At 52.5% G+C, this 26702-nt stretch overlaps 1 protein-coding gene across 1 annotated transcript in view; it reads right to left on the bottom strand.

The window, feature by feature from the left end:
- The window catches only part of Syt2 (synaptotagmin 2), a 111390-nt gene that overhangs the window by 84385 nt on the left and 303 nt on the right, over positions 1-26702 (bottom strand). The gene's annotated exons all lie outside the window — the stretch shown is intronic.

Below are 26702 nucleotides of genomic sequence, written 5' to 3'. Positions count from 1 at the left end.
GGGCATGTGGACAGGGGGCATGAGCTCCTGAGCTCCCACACGATGCCCATGGCCACCACTGCTTGTTGCGGACCCTGGGCAAACAGGGCTGGGCCAGACTGGGCTAGGATGGCGGGTGATCTGAGGGGCAAGAAAAGGTCCAGTAGCAAAGACAGCTGCTCACCCCCACTCCAGGTGCCCAAGGCCCAGCAATATGATTGCCTCCAGGGTGGGACTCTTCCCAAGTCCCTGGTGCAAATGCAGTCTAGCTAGTGTCTCAGCGAGGTATCAGACCCTCTGATGGCCAGGTCCCCTGGCCACGCCTCCTCCTCCAACCCCAGCTCCAGCCAAACCATCAGGAGCCCACTTTCCTTCCCTTGCTGCCCACAACCCTCCCACTATCCTTGAGCCCACTTAGCCACCCCCAGACTCCAGCCACCCCCTGATTGCCAAGCTGCCTTGTCGATCATCCCTCAGGCTGAATGGCTGCAGAGAGTGAGAGGGAAGAGCCCTGGAAACGAGGGAATGAAAAGGAGAGCCAGCAGCTGCGGAGAACCCTCCACCGCCCCATGGCTGCTCCCTCCTCTTATTTAACCGGAGAATCCCCAGGGCAGGGTCCTTAACGCCTCCAGCACCGCCGGCAGACAGCGAGCACTCAGGAAACGTTAAATGGAATCTCTAAGCGGCTCCCCACTGAAGGCCCTTCCTCCGCAGGGCTAAGGAAAAGCTCCAGATCAGAGCTCAGAATCTTCACCGGGAGGGCGGAAGCCTGAGCAGGCCCGGCTTCGACAGGAACGGAATGGGGCACCCTGCAGAGCCATCCTGCAGGCCGGGATGCTATCCTCTGGGAAAGGGGACGCAGGGCCTGTGAGGGCCCCTGTGAGGTGGCACTGCACCCTTCCTACTCTGCTCCAGGACAGCAGCACCAATAAGCAAGCCGAGCAGTCAGAGGGGAACGATTCGCGTCTCCCAGCACTGCATCGCCAGAGGTGGGAAGCAGGAGCAGGGAACAGAGGTGAGCCCTGCCACTTCCTGGAGAGCCACGTGAGCCTCCACAGGGATCAGATCCCAGTCCCTGACCTCGTCAGCTTCTTCATCCAGCTTCTGATCAGACTGCCTCCAAATGAGGGCCACAGTGACCCAGAGACCGCCCACACCTCCGCCTCCCAGGAGTCCCCGCCTGCTCTAACCCGCTCTTCTCCCCTCCTCTTGCTGGGAGACTGACCACTCAGAGGGAAAGTAGCCCTCGCTGCCGCATCCCCATCCCCCACCACCAGCTCAGTCGGGCACGCAGGAGGCACCCAGGGAAACCTGTTGACTGACTGAGCCATCAGACCTGGTGGACAGGCAGGGTGTGCTGAGGCTGCCCTGTGACATGGCTTCTGGCTGCCCTGTCCCTCTGAACTCTTGCACACACACACACACAGCGGGAAACAGAGGCACTGCCTTCTGGGGGAGCTTGGACATTGGTGCAAAAAAAGTCAAGTCACAAGATCAGCCAACAATGTAAGAGGTGTCACAAGGCAAAATATAATTAAAGGCTGCAGGAGGAGGACAGACGAGGGTTGAGGCCAGGGAAGGGGAACCACGGTGAGCGGCAGGAGTAAGGAAGGGCCTCCAGGAAGTGGGGGGATTGAACCCAGACCTCAAGTAGCCAAAAGACACCCAAATAGCATTCCAGGTGAAGAGCACAAGTGGCCAAGTACGGATGGCGTGGGCTGGGTGTGACCTCACCTGACCAAGGGCAGGCTGCTGGGGGCAGGGAGGACAGAGAGATGAGGACAGAGAGCCAACCTGGAGCTGGGACGGACTGCACACAAAGCACGTGACCCAATAGGGAGGCGGTGGTGGGACCCAGGGACTGTCACATTAATCAGCTAGGTCCTAGGTTCTAAAAGCATCCCAGCTTTTCTACTTTAGGAAAAAAAGCACAAGTGAAGTCTTAGCGCCTGGGCCTTCAACACAGGTAGGCTTCCTGCCCACAAATCAATACGAACAAACAATTCAGTAGAAAAATGAGCAGAAGATTAAGACAGTGTCTTCCAAGGACTCATATCCAAGTGGCCCACAAGCAAATGGAAGAGCCTGGACTTTTTAGTCATTAGTGAAATGCACGTTGAAATCAAAAAGCATGATGGTTTATCCACCCACCAGAATGGCTAAAATACAAGACAGAAAATATCAAGTGTTAGCAAGAATACAGGGAGCAGGGATTCCCCATCACTGCTGATGGGAGTGTAAGCTGGCACAAGCATTTTGGAAAATTCACACCCTGCAGTGCAGAACAAAACATACATACCCAACAAGAGAAAGGCAGTTACCAAAAGGTATGTAGAAGTAAGCTTGTAGTGGCATTAGCAACAGTAATAGCACCTAACTTGACTACACGAATGTCATTAACATCAGAATGGACACATACACACGGAGGTACATTGATACAGTGGAATATGACACATCGATGAGAATAAATAAATAAAAGCTACACAGAACAGCAGAGTAAACAGTACAGATATAATCCTGGTAAACAAACCAATCACAAAAGTGCATGCTTTATTATTCCAGTTCCAACACAGGTAGAACTAATAGACAGCGCTAGACGCCACGGCTGGAGAACTCGAGGCTTCGCACATCCCTGGCTCTGGGCTGCTGGTGATGTTCTCTTTCTTCCTCTGGCTGCAGGTCACACAGGTGTGTTCAGTTTGTGAGTAATCATCCAATTATACTCTTAAATGATCTATATGCTTTTCTGAATGCATATTTCAAACTTTTAAATTTCTAGTTTTACTGTGCGTGTTGAAGGTTACTGTGCGATGCTCTCATATCATGCACACCGTGGAATGACTGCTACCGGGGAGCAAATCAACATTGCCATCACTGTCCACAGTCACCTGTTTTTTGTGTGCATGGTAAAGGCAGCTAAAATCCGTCCTTCTAGAAAAATTTCAGTATATAATGTCACCTGGAGCCTTCACTCCGCACATCGGGTCTCTAGCTTTACTCATCCGACATAATCCTACACCAGCATCTGGGCCGGGGCATGACATGCTCACAGGGGTTTTAGGAATGCTATGGTAGCTAGCACTACAGGACCAGGCAGTAACACAACAGGAAGGCAGAGAAGTGGCTGCGGAACAGTGTTTTCACCTAAAGAGTCAAGTAAGTTGAAACAGAGCTCTGTCCCACACTCCTGGCTGGCCTCAGTCACCTCTGGGTAGAGACGGTCAACAGGTTAAGAGAACAGAAGTGCTGCCCGTCCATGAAGCAGAGGTGCGCCCTTCACTCCAGCCCCACGCCCTCGCCTCTGCGGCACACAGACAGGGTTCCATTAGCAGTGAGGAGAATGGAGAGACCTCAATTATTCAAATCCAGTCATCAGGGACTCCAGACTTGGAGAGTCCCCATTCTTCTAGCAATGCGAGTTCTTGGGTCTGCTAGCATCGCTGGCTAGTGGCGACACTGGCTTTCCCCTAACATCCACAGCGTCTCACCCAGGTGCCACCGCAACTCCCCACTGCAGCACATTTAGGGGTACTTGAGTGGGTAAGAAAAGAAAGTTTGGGGGAAGTGCTTCCCTTGGAAGCTGGCGTTGGGCGCAGTGCCCACACTATTCCTTCTTAAAGCTCTGTTGCAAAATACACTGCATATTTTATTTCAATCCACACTGAAGCATATTTCAGGGCAAATTTCGTATTGCCTGTCACAGCTCAGGGGAAAAATGAATGCACGTTTCCCCAGCTCCATTAACCAGGGAAACAGGCTCACACTGCTGGAAGGCATGTTCCCTGCGAGCGAGATGAGGGGATGAGATCATCGGAAACGGTCTCACGGGTCCTGGGCCGGGGCCTGCAGGTTCAGACGGGCCTCACACTCGGCCTCCTGGGGGTGAGGGCCGGAGCCCAGGCAGGGCCAGCCGCATCTGTCAGAGTGCCTCGGCCCTGGTACCCTGGGCCCTGGTGCACAGGCCCTCCCTGGCCCTTCCTGCCTCAGCCTGCCTTCTTGTCATCCCTTAGACGCAGACCAGCTCTCAAGGAAAACAGGGAACCTTCAGCTGCTCTCTGCCTGAGTCGTCGTCTTGCTGCTCGATGACTCCACGGGGCAAGGATGAGTCACTCTGAAACACACTCCCTCCACTCTGCTGGACAGAGAACTGCCTCACTCCTACCAATTCCTGTCACCTGTCACCTCCTGTGGCCATTGTCCTGACCCCTAGCTCTCTGCCTCTTACTGACGCCCTAAAAACCGTTCTCCACACCTTCCCAAATGCAATCCCCCCCCTCCCCTGCCCCACGGAAGCCAGCATGGGCCTCTCTGGCCTGGCCCGCCGTCCACCCGGGCTTCCCTCTCTGAGGGCCCCCACAGCCCACTCGGGCTCTGCACGCTGAGTCTTCGTTCTTGTGATTGCCTCTGCTAGAGACTTCCCATCCTCTTGTTCATCTGGAAAATGCCAGAAAAATCGGCTCAAGGTCCTCCTGCTCTGGAAAGTCCCCTCCAAGGCCCTTGGCAGAACCTACGGCTTCCCTGCAGTGTCCCGCAGCTCCCCTGCAAGCTGGGGGGGACAGGGCTCACACAGCCTCACATCAGCACTTAGCAGAGGCCCGCCCCCTGGGGTGCGCGCCACACAATGTTTGCCGCATGGAATGACAAGGATCCCAAAGGTCCCAGGGAGAGGTATGCCCAGTTTAAGTGTCCTCCTCTCTGACGTCCCCTTCAACCCAGTCCTTAGTTTCCTCACCTTTCAAAAGCCCATCTCGCTAAGCCTCCCCAGGTGGCACTAAATGCCCTTCCCCGTGATGAGTCTGTGTGGCCCTGTCCTGTTCCTTCCCCGTCTCCACGGGAGTTACTCTGAATCCCCCAGGCGGAGAGGAGCCTTTCACTCATGCACCACATCACTCTTTTCTCAAGCCCAGCACCAGGCTGGCTGTGTGGCAGAACTTCATCCCAGCTTGGTGACTGAGGGGCTGACAACAGAAAAGGGGGCTCTGTAGGAGGGGGCTCCCAGGGACCAGATGCTGGAGACAGGGAGCCCTGATGGCAGATGGTGAAGCCAAAAGCACACAGGCTTGGAGGAGGAGGTCAGAAGGGCTCTGTGCAAAACAGCCTGTGTTTGTTTATTTGTTGTAAGAGGATCCTCTCGCGGGCATGGTGGCGCACACCTGTAATCCCAGAAACTCAGGAGGCTGAGGCAGGAGGATTGCAAGTTCAAGGCCAGCCTCAGTGAATTAGTTAGACCCTGACTCAAAACAAAAATAAAAAGGGCCAGGGATGTGACCCAGTGGTAGCATGGCCCTGGGTTCTACCCCCAGGACTCACTTTATTTAAAAAAAAAAAAAAAAAAAAAAAAATCTTCATCCACAGCATTAATTTTTCCCTTTGGGAACTCAAGACATAAAAGATAAAAAGCCCACCCTTTTCTCCCCCCAGTCCTTCCCATCTGCCAAGCTCTTTGTTCCTAGCACTGAACTGAAACTGAAATGAGCAAGAGAAAATGTCTTTTCAGTCATCACAACTCAGAGGACACATTAACGAGATGGGGACAGAGCTCCTGGGTGGCAGCACAGGTCTGCTCCACGCTGCTGCCACCTCAGCCAGAACCTCCAGCAGCTGAGGCCACAAGAGCTGGACTTCCAGTCACCATTGCTCCTCACATCCCAAGGCTGGATTTTGGGGTAGAGCCCCCCCACCCTCCACGGCAGGGGTAGGGGTGGGGAATGCTCTCACACTCCAACCTGCAATGCGAACCTAGGCCTGCCACTTTAGCAAGTCTCAGTTTCCTCATCTGTAAAGTGGGCTAATGTGATCTGCCATGGCTCTCTCAACCCTTCTCTTTCATCCCCACCACCATAAGGGTGAAACCAGCTTGTGGGAAAAGCTCACTAAGGTCTTGTTCATTCCTTAGCAGGGATGACCCTGTCATTACCATACTCGGGCCCACCCCAGTGGGAGGGCACAATCCAGATCTGAAATACATTGGGTTGTAAGTGGCAGGAGACAGCCAGCAGGTCCTCACTGTTTCCTCCTACAAAGATGTTCTGATTCAGCCCCCTGGACAGGGCCCAGGTATCGAGCGGAGAAATGTGTCAAGTTGGAATGAGAGATAACTATGGAGGGATTTGGCTCTAACCCCAAAATCCTGAATTGCATTTTCCTCTCTGTTAAGCAAGCATTACTCATCCATCTCCCACGCCGGCAATGTTACATGAGACCTTGAAGGGAGAGATCTGCAACCCAAGAAACAAGGATATATCTGGTTGCAGCAGGAGGGCCTCAGATTAGAGAACGGGAGGAACTTCCCACTGATGGAAGGAGCTTGATTTCCATAATGAGAAATGGGTGGTGGGGTGCACACTTGCTTGGGGCCTTTCAGAACTGGTCAGAGTGGACTGATTAAGTTGCTCGTCCTTCAGGTAGGGATGCCTTTCTATGACCTTCTCATCTGATCTCCAACAGTGATGGGAGACATGCAGACGGTGTGGGAGAGGGAAGATCCAAAGCAGGAGACAGGACATGCTGGTTCTCCTGGTGGCCGGAGCCCCATGGAAGGTTAAACCATCCCAAGGGACTGAGCCAAGCATAGAAAGGGGCCTTCTCCAAACCCCGTGCAGCCACCCCTCTTGAGTCTGGCCAGTCTCCTCCCGGCATTCCTAGGTCTGAGCTGTGCAAAGGATTCACTTCCCGCCCCTCGGCTGATCAGAAGGAGCAAGGGCAGATGTGACCGGAACACTCTTAGCCCTCTACTCCCCAAGGAGGGGAAGAAGGCTTCACACCCTCGAAAGCACACATATTGGCATGCCACTTCACACCTGCAAGGATGAGGCAGGGAGTGCCTGCGCATGCGCATACGCATGCACCCCCCCCCCCCCCCCGTGGTCCCATCCCCCAACTCAGCCCTCTCAAACACCTGGCAACTGGTGGCTGTAATTCCATCCTGGGATCCCAATGACATCATTCCCACAGGGTCAGTGACAAAGGAGAAGAGGGGAGGAGGCGTTAGTGAGGTGGGGAGAAGAGACCAAGGCACTGTCATAGCGGACAGCACTAGGGAGAGATGCGGTGGGCGGAGCCAGCTCTGCAGAGCAAACACTGTAAGGCCTCAGGCTATTCATTCAAACCTCCAGGCACCCTTCCTCGTTTGCATAATAAGGCTGTTCTACAGGGATGCTTGAAGTATCCAGAGGCCAGGTCCCTACCCTACTATCCATCCCAGACATTCCAGGGGTTTATATGATCCCTTTGGAGGCCTAGCAACCCCTCCTGGCAGTTCCCCAACATTCTAAATGATGGGCAGTGTAGACACCTCCACAAAGTAGGCAAGTCCAGTCCCCAGAATTTTGGACTGTGGGCCCCCTCCCCAGTGAAGTGCACCCTGAGAAGGCTGCCTCTCAGCTCCCTGTGCAGAATCCACTTATCTATAGGGAAGGGCCCCCTCCCACCCAGGGAAACCCAGGAGTCCCACACCTACCAGGAGGGCAGCGTGAAACATCTGATTACACAAACCTGCCACAGTCCCTGCTGAATATTTCATACAGGAGCAACGATCCATTAGTCACCATCAATTATTCATCCCCGTCAGGGCCAGAGCCAGGGAGGCAGCAGGGAGCAGCTGAAGCTGGGACCCACACCCACCCCACCTCCACGCCCCCCTGGGACAGTCAACAGTCTCTCCCATACCCCACCCACCTCAGGGCCTCCTGAGCACCCACTTCTGAAAAGAGTATTCAGGAGTCAGATGGATATCACTCAACTGAACAGATGGCGGCAGACACAGGCCAAGCTGAGACTGCAACCTAGAAGCCTTGCAATAAGGATTTCCAAGAAAGAAGAAGCAGATATGCTCTCCTCATGCTTGGCGACAGGTTGATGTAGCAGAGGTGGCAGCACAAAAGGTACTGGGTTGCGGGTCCCTGAGTAAGCCACCCTTTGCTTGCTCAGCCCTGGCCCCATTCTGAGGTCTCCTTTCTTCAAAAGAGGTCACAGAATCATGGATTCTCAGAGCCAAAAGGAAAAGGCCCACAAGCCACCAGTGCTCCTGAGTCCCTCCAACACCTGGCCTCTGCTGAACTGCGCCCAAGCACAAGTGCCCACATCTGAGGCAGGCCAGTGAGTCTCTGGACAGTTCTCAGTCTTCAACATCACTCACAGTTATTTACTGAACTTCAGTGTGCCTGGCACTGAGGAGGCACTGGGTTTACACCTGAAACAAGTGAAGTTCTTTCTTTATTGGAACTGCCTTCCTAAGAGAGGGACAAAATCAGTCCCCAGGTAGCTGAGGCCTCCGGAGCCTGGTCAGAGATGTGGCTCAGTTCTGTTTATAACTAAGGCCTTGGGCTCTCTGCAGTAAGACTGTGGGGCCCAGCCTGCTCCTCCAGGCTTGTGCCCAGGAACTGCCCTTCTGATCTGGCCAACAGTTTTCCGGACTGAACTTGAACAATGGGGAGTCCTAGTTTTTGCGGTTTAAGCCCCAGCCCACCCTCCAGAACACTGTGCCCACCGTGTGCACCGCCGGTGTCTCTGCCAGGCAGGAGTCTGCCCCCAGCTCCCCCAGACCCCCCTCCACACCTGAGAACTAGTTTGGGGTGAGGTAGGCAGTGAGCCAGCTGGCGGCATGAGTGGCACAGGGAAGTCCTGCCTAGAGTGTGTTCCCCAGCAACCGCCACTGCCTGGATCCCCGCCCTGCTGACCGGCTTTCTGGGGTCCTTCACTGCATAGTCAACATGCGGCTGCCTCTTCATGAGGAAGAGAAGAGGGGCACCATGAACCGGGCCTGGGGCTGTAAAGTAAGATGCACCACTGTTCTTGGAGCTGGGGGAGAAAGATGAGGTGAGCAGGCAAGTGACAGCAGGTGTCCCAGGCATCTCTGAGGGAAGCCTAATGGCAAGAGCACCGAAAGGGTTGGCGCAGGTGACGCACACACCGCCTGGAGTCCCCCCCGGCTGTTCAGTATCGTGGAGGGCTCTGGGTTACCCACTCGGCAGACGGGCCTGGGCTGCCTTCTGGTGACCCAGGGGGTGACAACTGTGCCTTCCACCCCAGGCTAAGTGCCCTGGACAGGGGAACCCAGAGGGCTTGGATTCCTGGCTTGGTGAGAGACGTGGAGGTCAAGGACAAGACACAGATGCGGGGAAGATGGAAAGAAGAGCCCGAGGACAGAGGGAAGAGTGTCCCACCCCTGTGGGCTGCCTGGGGCCTGGGAACTGATCCTGTGCAGACTCATCGACAGGCCAGAAGGACCGTGCAGCCCTGCTCCAGGCAGCTGAGGACACAGCCACAGTCTGGCACTCGATCCTCTCGCCCACTGTCACCCCACGGTCCTGAGATCTGGAGAGCTGCCAGTCGCCGCCCAGCCCCGCCATCACATCTGGCCCCAGGCCATTCTATCCGGCCACGCCTCCTCCCTCCTCCCTGCTGCCCACTGCAGTCCAGCCCTCAAGAGGAGGCAGAGTCACTGCGACAGAGGGAGGGAAGGAGGGCCCTGCTCAGACACCCTGCTCCCATCTGCCCAAACAGCAAGGTCTCCCTCTTATGCCTACGTGGTCCCCTTCCCTCCAGGTGTGCCTACTCTACCCCCCTCCAGCCTCTGATGAAGGCTGTATCCCAAATTAAGCGTCACATGCCCACTGCCACCACAAAGCCTGCTCTCCCAACAACACGGGATGGGTTTTGCCCATCAGCGGAGTGAGCCGTGGGGGATCTAGAATAATGATTATTACAGAGAAGATGGCCCTGCTCCAAATGTTGGATAAATACAGAAGTTGCTGACTTTGGAGGCCATGGCCAAGTGGGAGGACCTGGAATCACATATTCCTTTCCCTTACAGGTCGGACTAGCCCTACTCACACCTTGCAGGTCAAGATTACTCGTAAAGACCTTCTGGGAAAGACACTGGCAGTCACTCAAGCTCACAGTGCAGAGGAGCCTGGAGTTCATCCACCTCGTTTTACACAAGAAAAAGTGAGGCCCACAGACAGGAAAGGTCTCGGTCACAGTGAAGAGCAGAAACAAGACCCCACAACACTGCTTTTCCAGTCTCTACTTCCAAAAGTGGACTCATGGCTCCGGTTTTGTGGCCTTCCTGTCGGGAGGAGGGCAGTGCTGAGCTCTGTCCATGGTGCTGAACCTCCCAGGTCCCGCTTCGCGGAGGTACTAAGGATTGAACCACTGAGTGTCATCCCCAGCCCTTTTTATTTTCATTTTTAGACAGGGTCTCGCTAAGTTGCTCGGGCTGGGATGCCCAGTTGAGTAGCTGGGATTACAGGAGTGAGCCACGGTACGGGGCACGGATCGCATTTCTAGGCACTGTTGGGGCTTCCAGCATTGCAAAGACCTGGGAGGTTGAGGGTAGCGCAGAGACCATGTACATGAAGGCCCAGAATAATTCCAAGGGGTAAATAGGCAGGCCTCCAGATCACAAAGAAGAGTCCAACCCCTCACTTATCACCTAGCCCTAAGATACTGAGATACAGACCCTTTCAGAGTAGCCAAATGTGAGAAAACGACACGACTGATACTTGTTAGCCAAAAGGGACATTTTCTAAAAAGGAAACCACTAGAAGTAAAGGCCAAGAGAAATTTGGAGAACATGTCCATAACAGGATGTGGGGTGATTTAGGAAGGTCCTGCCTTGAGGCTGGAGATTTGGTATCAGGACATTTCAAGGCCACACTTTCAAAATCCAGGATCATGACTGTGACCCTTCTGTGGGTCCTTGGAATCAAGTTTGGAAGATCACCAAACAAAATAATGCACTGTCCTTTCAGCCTTTGTGTTAGTGGCAAAGTAACCTCAGATGAGATCTATGCATTTTCTGGCATCAACCCTGAGATACCCTTAGAAATATCTGGAATGACATCAGAGTTGTATCAGAAAATGAGCTAAAGCCAGAAGGAGGTGCACACCTGTAATCTCAGCAACTTGCAAGGCTGAGGCAGGAGGATCACAGTTCAAGGCCAGCCTCAGCAATTCAAGGAGACCTTGTATCGAAGAAGAAGAAGGAGGAGGAGGAGGAGGAGGAGGAGGAGGAGGAGGAGGAGGAGGAGGAGGAAGAAGAAGAAGAAGAACAACAACAACTGGGGATATAGGTCGGTGGTAGAGCAGCCCTGGGCTCAATTTTCTGTACTGCAGAAAGAAAAAGAGAGAGGTGGGAGGGAGAAAGAGAGAACAGAAGAAGGAAGGGAGGGAAGGTGGAAAGAAGAAGCTGAGACTATCCTGAGCCCCAGGCTGGAGTCCTCTGAACGAATCTAGAAGCCACATATTCTTCACAAATCCTGGGCTGTTCACTCTCCTTTCAATATTGAAGCTAAAGGAGTGTGGCTTGCTGGCAGGGTAGATGTTCAGCATGTGTAAACAGACTCCACACAAAGGAGACGGTTGGCAACCTGAATTTCAACGGGCAGCCCTGTCCACACAACTGGGGTTAGGTGAGTCACTTGCAGGTCCTTATGGCAGGTTCGACTCTCCGAACTCAAGTTTTCTGATACACACACTCGCCCACCCAACATCCCTGAGCCCAAAGATAACACCATGACAGTGATAAAAAAGGGCTTCCACTTTGCCAAGCCCTGTTACGTCCAGCATTATTCTCCCCCCTCCCCCGTTCCCTGCTCCTTTCTCTCTCCCCTGACACTAATGCATTCATTGAACACAAGTTCACGGACTGACAGCTGAGCTACTCTTCCTACCATGTCTACACCCACATTCACACAAACCTGGGTATGGAAGAAATCTTGTCAGTTTTTCCTTCCCCAGTGTCTATCCTATCTGAGGCTTCTCTTCCCATTAAAGGATGTCTGTCTCACCACCTGCTTGGTCTTCTGTGACAATGTCTATGTTTAATGTTTGGAAATTTCTCTTTATATCTACCTGATATCCTTCAAGGTATAGCTAATCCCATTGCCTTTCTGACAATATGAATCATTTTTTAAGATGCACAGCATGTTCCTCAGTAGAAGCGGAGGACCTCTCAGAATCTGTGCGCAGACGTGCATAAAGGAAACACAGCTGGGCACGGTGGTGCACGTGGTAATCCCAGTGACTGGGGAGGCCAAGGCAGGAGGATTGGGAGTTCAAAGCCAGCCTCAGCAACTTAGTGAGGTCCTAAGCAACCTAGTGAGATCCTATCTCTAAAGAAAAATGGGCTGGGGATGTGGCTCAGCGGTTAAGTGTCCCTGAGTTCAATCCCTGGTGTTAAAGAAGAAAAAAAAAAAAAAAAAAAAAAAAAAAAGTAATATACCCCCTAACATCACACAGAGGACCTGTGTCCATAGACAATTTTTTTTAAAAGTCCAAGGACACAAAGGACCTTGAGAGGACATGGGATTCATCGTCCTGATGTCGTGAAATAACTGCACTGGTGCCCCCTAAGCAGAAGGCTGCCAATCCCACGCCCTCCAGGAGTCCACCCTCAGACCTTATTTCTGGGTCAGAAACATGAAATGCCCTGGCCTCCCAGCCTCCCAGCCCCCAGGCCGGCCTCCCAGCTCCCAGGTTGCCAGCAACTAATACACTTCTCAGAAGCCATGTTTATATTACAGGAGGACAGGAGGGCAGCGGTGTAATTGGCCTCGATTTGATTGAGGGCGACAACTGCACAGTTAGCCACATGTGCCATCAAGAGACGTGAATCAGGGATAGTTTATGCTCAAAAATTCATTTCCAAGAAGACCTGACATCTTCCTCTCCCAGACATCCGGACAGCGCTGACATCAGTGGCAGCGTGAGGAAAGATTCATGGACTTGTCCGAGGAGAGACCTTGTAAGGTCATTCATGGCCCCTGCCTCCATGCAACCGTCTCCCTCTGAAAAGCTCTTTTCCTGCTTTTCCTGGAATATCTATGACATGCTCCTTCATGCCCCTTTGGTGGCCTGCTGGATGTCTTAGTATTATCAGCAAGAAAGTACTGCCTAAGATCTAACCTAAATGCTGCTTGCTGTAGTTCTCAACCACTGCCCTAGTTCACCCTCAGTACAAATCTCCCTGATGCATTCGCCATGCCCACTACTCCTCCATTTGTGCTGTCAAAGAACCCTGATCTTCTGACTCTGCGCTTGTTCTCCTCCCTTGCCCCTGATTTCTGGGGTGAGTGGCTTAGGACCCTGTTCCTGAGTTTCTTTCTTTGTCTCCCAGGGAAGAACTGTTTTGTCCCTTGGAAAATTGATGCTTTTCTGGGACTCTGGGAAAGGATATCAGGGATTTTCAAGTCGGATTTCATTTTACAGAAGAAAGAACAGATACACAAAGAGTAGTGACAAGCTCAAGGTCACCTGGGGAACTCAAGGGACTGGGGATATAGCTCAGTTGGTAGAGAGCTTGCCTCACAAGCACAAGGCCCTGGGTTCAGTCCCCAGCAACGCGCGCACACACACACACACACACAAAGGCCCAGGAATGCTGGTGTTCCCTCTGTAGCCCACGAGCTAAGGTGGCCACAAACACGTTCTCCACTATAAACCCTGGAAACATTAGGCATTTCTTACTTCAAGCCAGTTATCACAGTTGTAAATAAATGAACAATTTTGTGATGCTGTTGCTTAATGTCTGGCTTCCCTTGGAAAATAAGGGCCATGAGGAGAGGGACCGTCGCCCGTCTTCCTCAATGCTGTGCTCTCACGCAGTGCTGCTCCATGATTGCTGGTAGCTTGGAGGGAGGATGGATGGAGGGTGACCCTGAGGCATGTGATGACCCAGAGGTGTCCTTAAGTGCAGGGCAGGGGTTCCCACTGCTGTCCTGCCTTCGACACCGAGAAGTTTCCCTTCTCTATAGAATTTCAGGCACACACACACAAAAAAAATCTTGTCACTAAAGGGTGAAGTGTGGATCAGGTGAGTGTCTAGTGTTGGTGAAAGGACCCTTTCTTTCCCCCTCCTCTTCTCCAGAGTCACCTTGGTCACTAGGGCAGATCTCCTGACCGGAGTCCCAGGCTTTGGTCCCAGATGCACTGCCTCATTCTCCTTCCCCCTGACTCAAGTGTCCTCCAGAAAATGCTTGGTCAACACCGGCGGCCCAAGCAGGCTTCCCAGGGAGCCACCCGCTACTAGAGGCAGATGGCACCTTCTGAGAGGGCTGGGGAGGAAGCGATGGTGGGGAAACCAGGGGCCCAGAGTCTACAGCAGGTCACGCCACTGCCGAACACCAAGACAGACCCAGAGCAGTGCTGAGCCAGGCCGGGGTGGCATGCGGACTGGGGAAGGAGATCATGTGGCACTACAGGAGTCTCCTCCAACTCGGAGATAAGGCCTCAGGTTCAATTTCATTCTCGATTTCCAAGGAATGTGAGAGGGAGGGCCACTGCCCACAGGCACCCTGCCAAAAGCTGAGCCTGTGTGGTCTGTTTGCATCGCGTGCTGGTGTGACATTGTGAATCCTTCCCACTCGGCACCAACTTTCCCAAGGTGCCATCAACCGCAGCTAAGGAGATGCTCTCAGGAAGTGGAGCGCACACGAGACCCTACCAGGAGCTGCTTGAGGATCCGGTCTGGAGAAGGAAACGGCCAGAACCCTGGGCCCCAGAACTGACAGCCCTGGGGGCACCCACCTGCCCCGCAAGTCCTCATCCACACTGTGAGAAACAGAAAGTCCGGTGGCCCAAGTTCAGAATATAGTATTCAGCCTTAACTGGATCCATTGGAGCCCTTCCCTTTTGCCCGCCTTGATTCTAAAATTAGCCAATCGCATAGTCAGTAACCCCGAACTCCTCCAATCAGAGAGAAGGGCAGCGCTGCGTTAGGTAGAGACACCGGCAGGCGTCTGGCCCCCCAGGCTCCTTGCTAGCCAGGTTCCAGGCGCTGCCCTCTGCCAGAAGCGAAGTCTCCCGCGTTTGATTTCTGGCGGCCCCTCGCTGATCTAGCGCGGTACTTATGTGGTGACGGATGGTTGATTGATTCTACCGTGGTAAATGTTCCGCAGGTGTACATACGCCAAACCATCATATTGTGCACCTTGAATATATGCAATTTTTATTTGTCAATTATACCTCAATAAAGCTGGTAAAAGATATTTAAAAGTTTTTTTAATCCTGCCTCGTGAGGCTGCCCCACCCTACCTCGGACCACTTGCAGATTCAGAGTTGACTGCCCCTACCTGACCGCTGCCAGCCCAGGGCCTTCCTGCAGAGCTGCCCCTTGTTGCCAAGAGGAAAGGAAAGCACACCTGGGGGTGCTAGGGGGTGAAGGCTCAGGGACCCCACTCCTGAACTGGGCGGATGACCTCTGTGGGCAATGTCCGGAGTCTCCCCACCCCCAAGGAGAGTTCTAGTGACCCTTCCCTCCCAGCCCTGCACCCCGTCTTGGCGTGGTCTTTCCCAATCCTGGTCTAAAATGGGCACTTGGAAGCAGTGCCGAGAGGCACCTCAGCAGCATTCGGAGGAGGGAGCCACGTGTCAGGACAATCAATTACGTTAGCTTGGCGCCCTCTGAGGAGCTGAGAGAGGTGAGCTCCCTGTTAGGCCAGATGTGCCTGAGCAGACGCTGACCTCGCCTGGAGGTGGCTCTTTTGCTGTCCTCCGGAGACTCCCTGCCCTCCACTTGTCCTTCCAGGATGAACTGACCACATTTTCTCAATGCCAGAGCCACAGAAGCCACAGAGGAGACATGAAGACTGCCTGGTCTTCTCATGGGAAAAGCAATTATCTCCAAGTCAGATCAGGGTCCTAAACTGTAATTACAATAGGCAGGTGTCCAGGTAGACACAGTCCATAATCTGCATCTGGCTCTCTGTTGTTCTCTAAACTATGTACATTGACCCTCAGACTCACTGGGTAGGAAGACTGAAAGAGTGTATAGGGAGTGCAAATGAACAGTCACTGCAGTAGGAGGAATGTAGCTAGACACAAGGAAGAACTTCCTCATCATGAGGGGTTTCTAGTGTTAAGGACCAATTTTATTTACTTCCTGAAAATTTTTACTCCCCAGACCCTAGAGGGCCTGCTCAGCAAGGAGCTTTAGGTCTCCTGTAAGTGAGGCAAAGGAAGTTCCCCATTCACGCAATTTTACCCTGGAGAGTGGCTTAGATCTGGATTTCCTCCGCATCCACAGAGCTCCTGGCCAGAACCATGGCAAACTAGACTGACATGACCAGCTCTTGAGAGAGTCCTGTGACACCAGCCTGTGGGGGTAACATTTGCCCACAGCCCCCAAGCAATGGACCACCTGACTCTCTTCTCTGCAGTGTGCAGCTGGGGAGTGTGGCACTGGGTGACATATAAACTTGAATCTGGGTGTTGATTCTGTCACCCGCTCCCAGGGTGACCTTGGAGATTTATTTTACCTTTCTGGGACTGTTTCTCTCTATAAGTGGAAGTAAAACATGCTGTAAAACTAGATTCTAATAATGGTTTTTCATGCTGTAAGTTTATCAAAGACCATTGAATTGTGCACTTAAAACAGGTGATAATATGATCTACAAACTTACGTCAGCAGAGCGCGGGCTTGTTAAAGATAAAATGGGGCGGCTTCAGAATGCACGTTTGACCGTTTGGAGGGCTCCCACCACACAGCACCTGGGCAGAGACCCTCCAGTTACAAGGGACCATCTCAGGTGTTTGTTTGCGCCTTGATCACTGCTGGGCTGACTGCTCACTGTGTGCTTTTTGAGAAATCGCTTTCCCTTTCTGGGTCTTGTCTTTAAAACAAAGAACTGGGGCAGTTGAGGGGGCCTGTCCCTGGGTACCCTCTCTCCCAACTCCAAGAAAAGCAGCCCTGGAAGGAGCCTCAGCCCCAGCGGCCCATGTGAAGCCAGTAGGCTAGGTACCCCCTGGGGTTTCTTTGACCCTGGATGTGCATCTTTGCATCTTTGTTTTTTTGTTTGTTTGTTTTTTTGGTTTTTTTTGTGGTGCTGGGGATCGAACCCAGGGCCCTGTGCTTGCAAGGCAAGCACTGTACCAACTGAGCTATCTCCCCAGCCCTGGATGTGCATCTTTGGGGGCCAGTTTGTTTCATGCAGGATGCCCAGCAAGGCTGCCAGGTGACCCTGGACATTTGAGACACATATGCCCCAGGTTCTGTCCTAGAGTATCAAATCCTGTGAAGCCAGGAGCTCTGGGGAGCAAGCAGTCCTTGTCCTGCATTTACTGGGTACCCAGCTGCCAGATGGGCTTCACCTAGGATGATGTTTTCAAATCTGGTCCCAAGACCCACTGATTGAGGACCCTCCCAGAGCCTGTGGTTATGTGCATTATAGCTACCAATAGTTACCAAATTAGAAATTAAAACTGAGAAATTTCTAAATTATTAGCTTAAAAATAAACTCTTTTAGATTATCAGAATATAGTTCAATAAAAAGGAATTATAAGCTAGGTGCAGTGGTGCACGCCTGTACTCCCAGCAACTTGGGAGGCTGAGGCAGGAGGATAGTAAGATTGGCCCCAACCTCAGCAACTTAGTGAGACCCTCTCTCAAGATAAAAAAAAATAATAAAAAGGGCTGGAGATGTAGCACAGTGGTAAAGCACTCCTGGGTTCCATTCCAAGTACTCTCAAAATTAATTACCTATTAAAAATAACAAAAAATAAATTTAAATAAAAAGGACTGAGGATATAACTCAGTGGTAGAGCACTTGCTTATCATAATTATAAGCTAGGTGCAGTGGTTATCCTGCAGAAGGCCCTAGGTTCTGTCCCCAGTACCACACACACACGCACACACACACACACACACACACACACACACACAAATTCAGTAGAAGTTTTATCTAGTAAGAAGGCCTCATTTTACATCTCTGCAAGTCTCTTCGATGGCTGGTTTACTAGAAGGCAGCTAAATTCTCATATCAGCTTCTGCGTTCATTTGGTTGCAATAAGTTACTTTGATTGAAGGAGGAAAGAAAATCCAAACTCACACAGAAATATAGTTGTGAAAGGGGAGGAGGATTTACTAAAGCCTTTTCAGATCACTGTGGATATTCTTCTTTGATGGGGCACCAAAACTCAACACAGGGTAGTTTCTTAAAGGTTTAGTTGCAGTATGGAATCTGAAACCTCAAGCTTGGAATGGATCTTTTAACTGTGAGCTTGATTTTATAACACCATGCACTGATCGTTTTGCTCGGTTGGGCAGAGCTTTCAAATACTGAAAAATTTCACTAAGGTTAACAAATCACATCCATTAATATTCCTGTTAATCTAATCAAAAGAGTCTTTTTTTTTTCATAGTTTTGATGCAGATTTCCCAAAATTCTCATTTTTGCTTGAAAGCTTGAATTTTATCATTGGGAACAAATACTGTCAGTTGATTTTTTGGAAGTGACAGGCTCTATTCATTCATTTTTGCAAAGATGCCTGTTCAACGTCCAAATCTGAATAATTGTAATTTGCCAGTCATTCTCTCAAGTAAAAATGGTGTTCCATGGAAAATGTGGCTAGTTTAGCTTGTAACTCAAACCAAATACATAGGTGTTGGTGATGAGTTGTTTCGTTTTGTTCTGTTTTTTGAGGTACTAGGACTGAACCCAGGATCTTGTGCTTGCTAGGCAAGTGCTCCACCACTGAGCTACATCCCCAGCGCTTAATTTTTAGTTTATGAGAGAAGGTATTTCAGCATGCAGAAGTGTACTTCTCATTTCATCACGGTGACTATTTCAAGATTGTGTGCTCCAGGGGCTGGAGATATAGTTCAGCCGCAGAGCTCTTGCCTAGCATGTGAGACCCTAGGTTGGATCCTGAGCACCGCAAGAGAGAGAGAGAGAGAGAGAGAGAGAGAGAGAGAGAGAGAGAGAGAGAGAGAGAGAGAAGTGTACTCCAGAGTCAGGATTTAATAAAACCATACCATCTGCTGCTTGATCAAAGATATTCTTAGGTGAAACTGGCACTTCCTTATTTACTGACTTGCTTTGCAGGCACGTGGTGGGGAGGAACCCACTGACCAGTACACTTGGTGCCACATCTTGGACTTACACAGAGGTGCCAGCTGTTGTGCCCACTGTTGCTTAAGTATCATCAACATCAAGTGTGAAAATGTCAATAACTTAGGGTTATTATGAAAACTTCTTGGATCTTAGGGCTCCCTCTGAAAAATTCTTGGGGGCTCCCAGGAACCTGTGGATCACATCTGGAGAACCGCTGTTGTAGGACATCCCATGTAATCCTCACGGGGCCATGTGCCCTGTGTGCTACTAGCTCCATTCTCAGAAGACCCTGAGGCACAGAAAGTTTAAGGAACTTGCCTGGGGACACACGGCCAGGAGGTGGGAGTCCTGGTTTGAACCTAGGCCACCTGACTCTCCGCCACACACGCGTTCTTTTGGATGTACCTTTCAGAACACACAACTGGGGACATGGGCTGGGGGTGTCAAATGCCTTCTCTCCCGCTTCTCCACTGCCTCTCCTCCTGGGGTCTTTGGGGTTCACTGTCTGCTCCAGAGGAAGCCCAAGGACACCTCCCGGCCTTGCAGTGGTGGGAGCCTGGGCTCCTGTTACTGCCGGCGCCCGGGGTCCCTGCTGCCCCTCCACCAGCAGAGACTGGATGGCAGTGGGGGGGCCAAGCCTCCCCGCAGCCTCAGACCCCTGGAGCTGGGCTGCTGATGGCGGGCTGGGTCCTTGCTTCTCCCCTGCCTCCCACAGCAGCGAGTACAATTCCCAGCATCAAAGAGCTAATCCGATTTCTCAGCTGCGTCTCCCCTTTGCCTCCTGCAACGCCAGGATTGATTTGGAACCAGGGCAGCCTTATTAAAGTGATGCTTTTTCCTCCTCCTGGGAGACTCACACTGGGAGAGAGAGGCCTCCCCCCCTCACCAATTAACTCCGTGCTTCCTGCTAACGTGGATCCTAGCCACAGGCCGCCCTTGACTTTCCTGGGGTTTAACCTCTAACTTTTCTTGCCTCCCCATGGGGAGGCTGGATTTCAGTCCCAGGTCTCCTTCCCTGCAGGACCCAAGCACTTAACCAATAGTCTCAGCTGTGGAGCGGGTGATCCCATTCTCCTGTCAGTCTCCCTTCCTCCTGGCTTCCAGTCCCAGACCTATCGTGAGGCTTGTGATTTTGGTTCATCTGAGTTGGCACAATGAGTGATCCAGGGTTGACAATGAAAATGAGGAACCAGACAGCCCCAGGAAGGAGGGAGACAGGGACTATGTGTTTGTTAAATTTTCTCTTTCAGGATACACACAGGGACAGAGGCACTCAGAGACCTCCCCGCTCTCCAGGACCCCATCCAGGAAGCTGAGGAGCAGCAGGAGAAGGTGAGGTCTCACATCAGAAAGGACTTCCTTTCCATAAAGGCATGATTTTCAAAACAGGAGGCACCAGCCCAACACATGTGGACCATTAGTTCAGACCAGAATCGTGGTGAGGAAAAGACCCTTCTCTCAAGCCCTCCATCCCTTAGGGAGCAGGGGTCGTCTAGAGGATCCTTGGAGCCCAGAGCACTGGCCAACCTTGGGGAAGCCACATCTGCTCTGTAGGGGGACAAACAGGCATGATTCCAAGCAAGCACCGCTCACCCCAATGGGTCCCTTCTTGGCTTGATCCTGCACTAACACATCTGGTCTCATCTGGCTTCAGAAGAAATTGAAGCCAGGAGTAGGAGTGAGGAGGGGGAGAGAAAAGAACAAAGGAGAAGGGAAGGTGTCCCCTCTCGCACACGAAAGCAGTGGGTTAGGCCCTTCTCGTTGCTGCTTCTCTGCCGGCCTCCCCTCATGGCCTCCAACACTACCCACTCAGCACCTGCCAAGCAACCTGAGCTGAAGAAGCACACGGATGGCCCAGGGTCCTAGAGAGGATGGGAAGGTTCCCAATACACACACTAAACGATAAATATCCAAGATGTCAACTAAAAATAAAAATATTTTTTTTAAAAGACCCAGGGTGAGCCTGGGCGATTTTGTCTCCATCACATCTTACAAATGCAATGGGCTGCTGGCCTCACCAGGTCATTCCTCATCTTGGGCCGGGAAGGGTTAACGTTAAGCTCCTCCCAGCCCCACCCACGCTCAGCCTGCAACCCCCCCCCATACCTTCATTCATTTACCCCCAGCTCTCTCGTGCTCGCTGACAGTCCCAGCCACTCACACTGGATACTAAGATGCATGAACTAGTAACGGGTAAATTATGCCTCTAATTGCGATATTCCCTAATTGCTAAATTCCAGAGCTAGCACATCAACCCCATCATGCAAAGCCCTGCCAGGGTTCACGGCCTGAGGACTTCCTGTCCCACTCAGAGGCACCTGGTCCTCACAAATGCCTCCAGGGAGCCTACATGAGTCCTCAGGGAGGGTCCCAGATTCTGCAGTGATGCAGCCGCCGCCCCACACCAACCTTCACCAATGCTCCCTCTGGGTCCTCAGGGACCCAGGACAGGAGAAGGGGCCATGCCCTTGGGGAGCTTCTGGTTGGCAGAGGAGCCATGATTAATTTAAGCTCCCTTTGCAGCCGTGGGTGCTTAGTCGAGGTGAATGGAAAGTGGAGGGGAAAGAGGAGGAGGATGGTGGGGAGTCGGGAAAGAACAGGGCACCATGGCCCAGACTGTGCATGGACTCCAGTTGGCCTGCATTCGAGGGTTGGCTTTGAGGCTGCGAGTCCCATGGGGATCTGACTTCTCGAGCCTGGACTCTGAGAGAGAAGCAGGTGCCAACTACCTCCCATTTCCCGGGCCTTGCGGCTAATCCTGAGACCCAGCATGCACACACGCATGCACACACACACACACACACACACACACACATGTGCATACCCCTGTGCATACACACGTGCACACACACTGTGCCAGGCTCCACAGGAACCATTTGATCACCAAATTGGGAACTTTCAGGGCTCAGGTGCCGATGGCACCCATTACACTTAAGGTGGCTGGGGCAGGTTCAGATTTGGCCGGACGTCCCATCAGTCACTCTAGCAGCCTTCCATGGTCCCCTCTACCCCTTTCAGAGCAGGGGCTCCTGAAGAAGATGCCAGAGCCTTTATGGAGAATCCCAAGGAAACCCTACAGGGAAGGGCAGCTGATTCAATTTCTCCAAGGCTCACTACCTAATTTTTAAGAAACTCTGCTGCCTGACTGTAAACATCTAGTCTCCAGTTTATACTCAAAGTATGAGTAACTTCATCCCCAAGGGTCCCCGAGAACCCCCAACCACATTATCTGGCTCCATGCTGTAAGCAGAACTGGTGAGGATAGGGAGGGAGAGAAAGTTCTGACCAATCATCTCCGTCCTGCAAGGGCCCATGGCCTGGAGATTTGGATCAAGTCACACTGTGTCTCTGGGTCCTTGCCTCTCGGTTGTAAAGTAGGGACTGCGATGACTGCTCTGAGATTTGCTGGTGGTACTGAAAGTTTTTTCTGAATTGCTGTCTTGGAACTCGTAGGCAGGCGCCATGACAAGGGCCTGAGTTCTGCCCACCTTGCCATTCCCCATGCCTGAGGTCAAGGGTTGCCTGGAGCCCCAGATGAAGTGACCAAAGAAGGGCCTCTCTTCACTTGACGACAGCAGGGCAACTCCTCTCTCTCTCTCTTCCTTGTCCCTGACCCTCAGATTTGGGGGCAGATTGGAGCATCAAATGCTCTGCAGTGCAGTGGTCATTTTAATGGACCCACAACTCCTCCTACCTTCCTACGTAGCAAGGTCTGGAAGGGGCACTGGAGGACTCTGTCCTTGTCTGGAAGTCATCCAAGGAGAGGGTCCACAGCAGCCCTTCCTTGCCATGCATTTCAGAGTCCTCCTTGGGGTTTAATCTCAGAGCCAGTCTTTAGAGGCAGGGCCCCCAGTTGGGTGCTCCCTGTAGGCCGGACTCACACTCACTGCTCAGGTCCCTCTGGGATTGGATCCAAATTTACCCCTCACTCTGGCTCCTTCTACAATCTCTCTGTTCCAGGGATGAAGATGAAGGATTGCCAGGAGAGATCCTTCCCAGAAATTAAACTTTGTCCAGAAACGGCTCACTAGCCATAAAGAAACCCCTGAAAATCGCAAGGCTGAAATATTGAGATGACCAAGGCAGTTACAGCAGCATCTTTCCTTGGGTTTTTAAGATAAACAGAGGTGAAAGATGGTTCCCTTCAGCTGGAGAACCTGGGACTGAGGCCTGTCTGTGGCCAAGGAAAGGGCTGTGAGGAGCAGCATGACAGAAAAAGCTTACAGTGCTCTCACCCCGAGCAATGCACTTTACAGGAACTAATTCATTGAATCTTCACCCACAGCAACCTAAGTAGACAGGAATGTTAGTTCCCATTCTACAGATGGGAATACTGAGATTCAAAAGTTGATTAACTTGCTCAAAGTCAGAGCAAGTGGCAGAACCAAGAGGAACCCAGGCAATCTGGTGACAGCCACTTTACTGCCTCTTAGAAAAAATATATAAAGTTGGGCATGGTGGCGCCCACCTGAAATCCCAGCAACTTGGGAGGCTGAGACAAGAGGATCACAAGTTCAAGACCAGCCTCGGCAACTTGGTGAAACCACAAGCAACTTAGCGAGACCCTGCCTTAAAAGAAAACAAAAAGGCTGAGGATGTAACTCTGAGACAAAGTGCCCTGAGTTCAATCCCCAGTATCAAAACAATAAAAAGTCTAACTGACATTGCTCCAATGAAACTGTCATTTATCCCAGGTTTTCCAACCCAGGACAGCATCCCAGCTTCCTGGCCTGGCTTCTGACCCAGTGGAGGATGAATAATCAACTTGTTGCCTATGTAGGGATGATTCATGCAAGGAATTTAGATTGCATCTGTCCAGTGAGCCAGGGACTGTTTTAAAGATGATATTATAGTTATTTATACAATATCACCCTGTAAGGTAGGTAGGATTACTTCTTTGTATAGAGAAAACTCTCTACACCTGGTCAGGCCACCCCATGAAATGCCCTCAGAGTATCCTGGACACTGTCATGATGCTTATCAGTGCTGTGATGAATTCTCGGTGTAATTATTTGTCTAATTGTTTGGTATTCACAAGATCGTCAGTGTCACCAGGTCTGTTCTGTTCTGTTGCCTAGCAGAGCTCTGGACACAGCAGTAGCTGAGTGCATACGCCAACCTGAAGAGCAGAGTAGCAAAGGAACTTGCCTCGGCCCGGAGGGATACGAAATCCAGACTGGCAGGAATTTTTTGTCTATTGTGTTCCTTGCTGCATCCAGTGACTAGAACATTGGCACATAGTACTCGCTAATCAAGATACTTGTTGCATGAAGGAAGGAATAAGGCCACACTGTTGTAATTCATGGCCCAGGGATCTGAACCCAGGCCCATCTGGCTCCGGGCTCTATACTTTGCTGCTCCCTGTTTTAACCACCATCTGGGTAAAAGCCCTCTCTGTTGCTCCCTCTGGCTGGTCCTTCTAGTTCCTAAAGAATATACTGACCAAACTGGGCTATCTAAGATGTTTAGCTTAAGACAAGCAAATCTAGCTTTAGTAGAACCCGCCTAGATCAGGAAAGTCCACACAGCAAATCCCAAAGCCAAGCAAAGCAGCATTTCTACTCAGCCAGGCCTGCCATCCTCCACAAGGCGCCATGCCGCCCGCGCACTAGCCCCCCACCCCCAGCCCCCACTGTCCTCCCCATACCCCTGCTTCCAGCACTCAGCAGAGAAAGAGGAGATCCAGTGGCAAAAGGACAAAGAACAAGCAGAGGCCATTCAAGGTCAGGCATGCCTGGGGCTGGGGAGGACTGGGGTGGCTGGCAGGGAAGAGGCTGCTCCAGCCATCTCCAAGGCCCACCTGCCCCTCTCCACAATGTTCGGGGTGGCCTCGCTGCATCTGCCTGGAAGATGCCTGAGCAGGAAAGGGCTAGAATGAGCTCCATCTGCAGCATAGGTCCAGCAACCCAGACCCAGCTCTGGAAAGGGCCTCTCTGGCTATGCTGGGTTACAGAAAGGTCCATGCTTTGCCCAGGGATGTGACCAACCCCAATCACAGGTGAAGCCAGTCAGTCTCCTCTGTGGGGAAACGGGCAAAGTCTACATACACCATCTTTCTCTGTCCCCCACACTTTGTCTGGAGACATCAGGCCCCAGAACTAAAAGAAAAAGAAATGTGCTTGCATAGCCCACCCTTCTTTAAAAAAAAAAAAAAAAAAAGACCCCAAGTTGCCTGGAAAGAGCTCATGGGCTGAGCAAAGCTGACTCACCAGAGTGGTCTGGTCTCTGCTTCTCCAGGGACACAGGACCAGTCTGTGTGAGGCTGTAACTGGAACACCTATCTCTGCCTCCCCTTCTACCACCTTCCCAGAGGAGAGATGGTGAGGATGAAGCCCAAGAAATCCCCAGTAAAAGCCAGACCCCTGAGGCAAGTCCTAGAGGATGAGGAAGTTCTAGGGATGTCTGGGAGCTGAGCAGAGCAGAGGCAGGCCATATGAGGGAGGAAGTCCAGGAGTGGGGTTCAGCCTCACTGGCTATTCCCCAGGGGCATGAGGAAGAGAAAGTCTGGGGCTGGACTCCCAGGGCAGGGCTCAGTGTACCTGGCATGGACCCCTGACGCTGACTCACCCCCGAGGCCCTGACACAAGCTGCAGCTTGCAGCGCCTGCCAGGCCACTGCTTGCTGGCCAGGACACCAGGCACGTCCCACTGCATCAGAGCCTCCCTGCCCCCTCCACCTGCCCCTACCACTCAGCCCTAGGGGCACAGGGCATGGCTATTTTTTTTCAATACCTCTGCCCATCACAGAGATGTTTCCAGCAGCCCAAAAGCTGAACTTGGACTAAGCAGGGGGAGGTGGCTGGAAGGATTAAGGGCCATCCTGTTCTTCATTGTCACCACCCCTGTGATGAAATGCCCAGGTTGCCAAGAGCTGGAGGGACTGTATTGAGGACAATCTATTACACATGGAGAGGACCCCTCTGGGCAGAGGCAGGAGGGGTGGGGGTTAGATCATCTACCCCCAGGCTTTCTGGGTTAGATCCCAGACCACTTTCCTGCCCCCACCCCCAATGCTAAGGATTTCCTGCATCTCAGCACCCACCCCATTTCAATCTGGCCTCCCTGCTGAGCCAGCCTCTGCCCTCTCCACACTGCAGTGGTCCCTCTGGACCAGTGCCTTCTCTGTCCTTGCACTGACTTCTTCCACTGAGAGGGCGTTGGGGGAGGGCTCCCGCTTCTCTACCCCAAAAAGAAACCCCCTGCCCAGGTGGGCGGCGTGGGCCAGGGGCGCCTGGGAGGCACCTGTGGAATGTGGAAATGAAGGGAGGGCGCCCCGGGATTAGAGGAGGGGGAAAGGATACAGCTCCTCCTTCATTAACATAACCCTGTGCCATGGGGGAAGGGGCAAGTGGGAAAGGTAGATGGAAGAGTCCAGAAAGGAGAGTGAGGCTGTCTGCACCTGCGGACAAGGGCTGAAACAGGAACGGGACGTCCTAGGTCTTGCTGAGTCATGAGATTTGAAGGGAGGCAAGGGGCTCCTACACCCTCCCGCTCCTCCCTGTCCCTGCGCCTCTTGACCCTCACTTCCAGCCAGTCCCTGCATCGGGCTTTGCGACCTCTCCCTGATTCAGGGTCTCCGGTTCCCAGAGCCCGCGGACCCTTCCCTCTTCTCCCGCGACGGCGGTGCCGGGGTCCCCGCTTCGTCAGAGACCGTTCAGGCGGGCAGGGGAGCGCAAGATGCGAATGGGGGGCGCCCGGAAGGCAGGAACGAGGGGTAGAGGCGCAGGGGTCGTTGCCCCCTCTCCTCCGCAGCTCCTCTCGCCCGGCCCCAAGCCCGTGGGGGAGCCGGCTCCTCGCCCCTCGCCCGGCTCCCCGAGACGAACCTTCCCCTGGACGGTCCAAACTCCCCCGGAGGAGGCGCGGGCGCCGGGACCCCTTGGCCGCAAACTTC

This window comes from Sciurus carolinensis, chromosome 12, assembly GCF_902686445.1.
Source record: "Sciurus carolinensis chromosome 12, mSciCar1.2, whole genome shotgun sequence".
NCBI classification, from domain to species: Eukaryota; Metazoa; Chordata; class Mammalia; order Rodentia; family Sciuridae; genus Sciurus; species Sciurus carolinensis.
The sequence above is the reverse complement of the archived record's forward strand: the minus strand, read 5'-3'. Positions and strand labels throughout refer to the sequence as shown.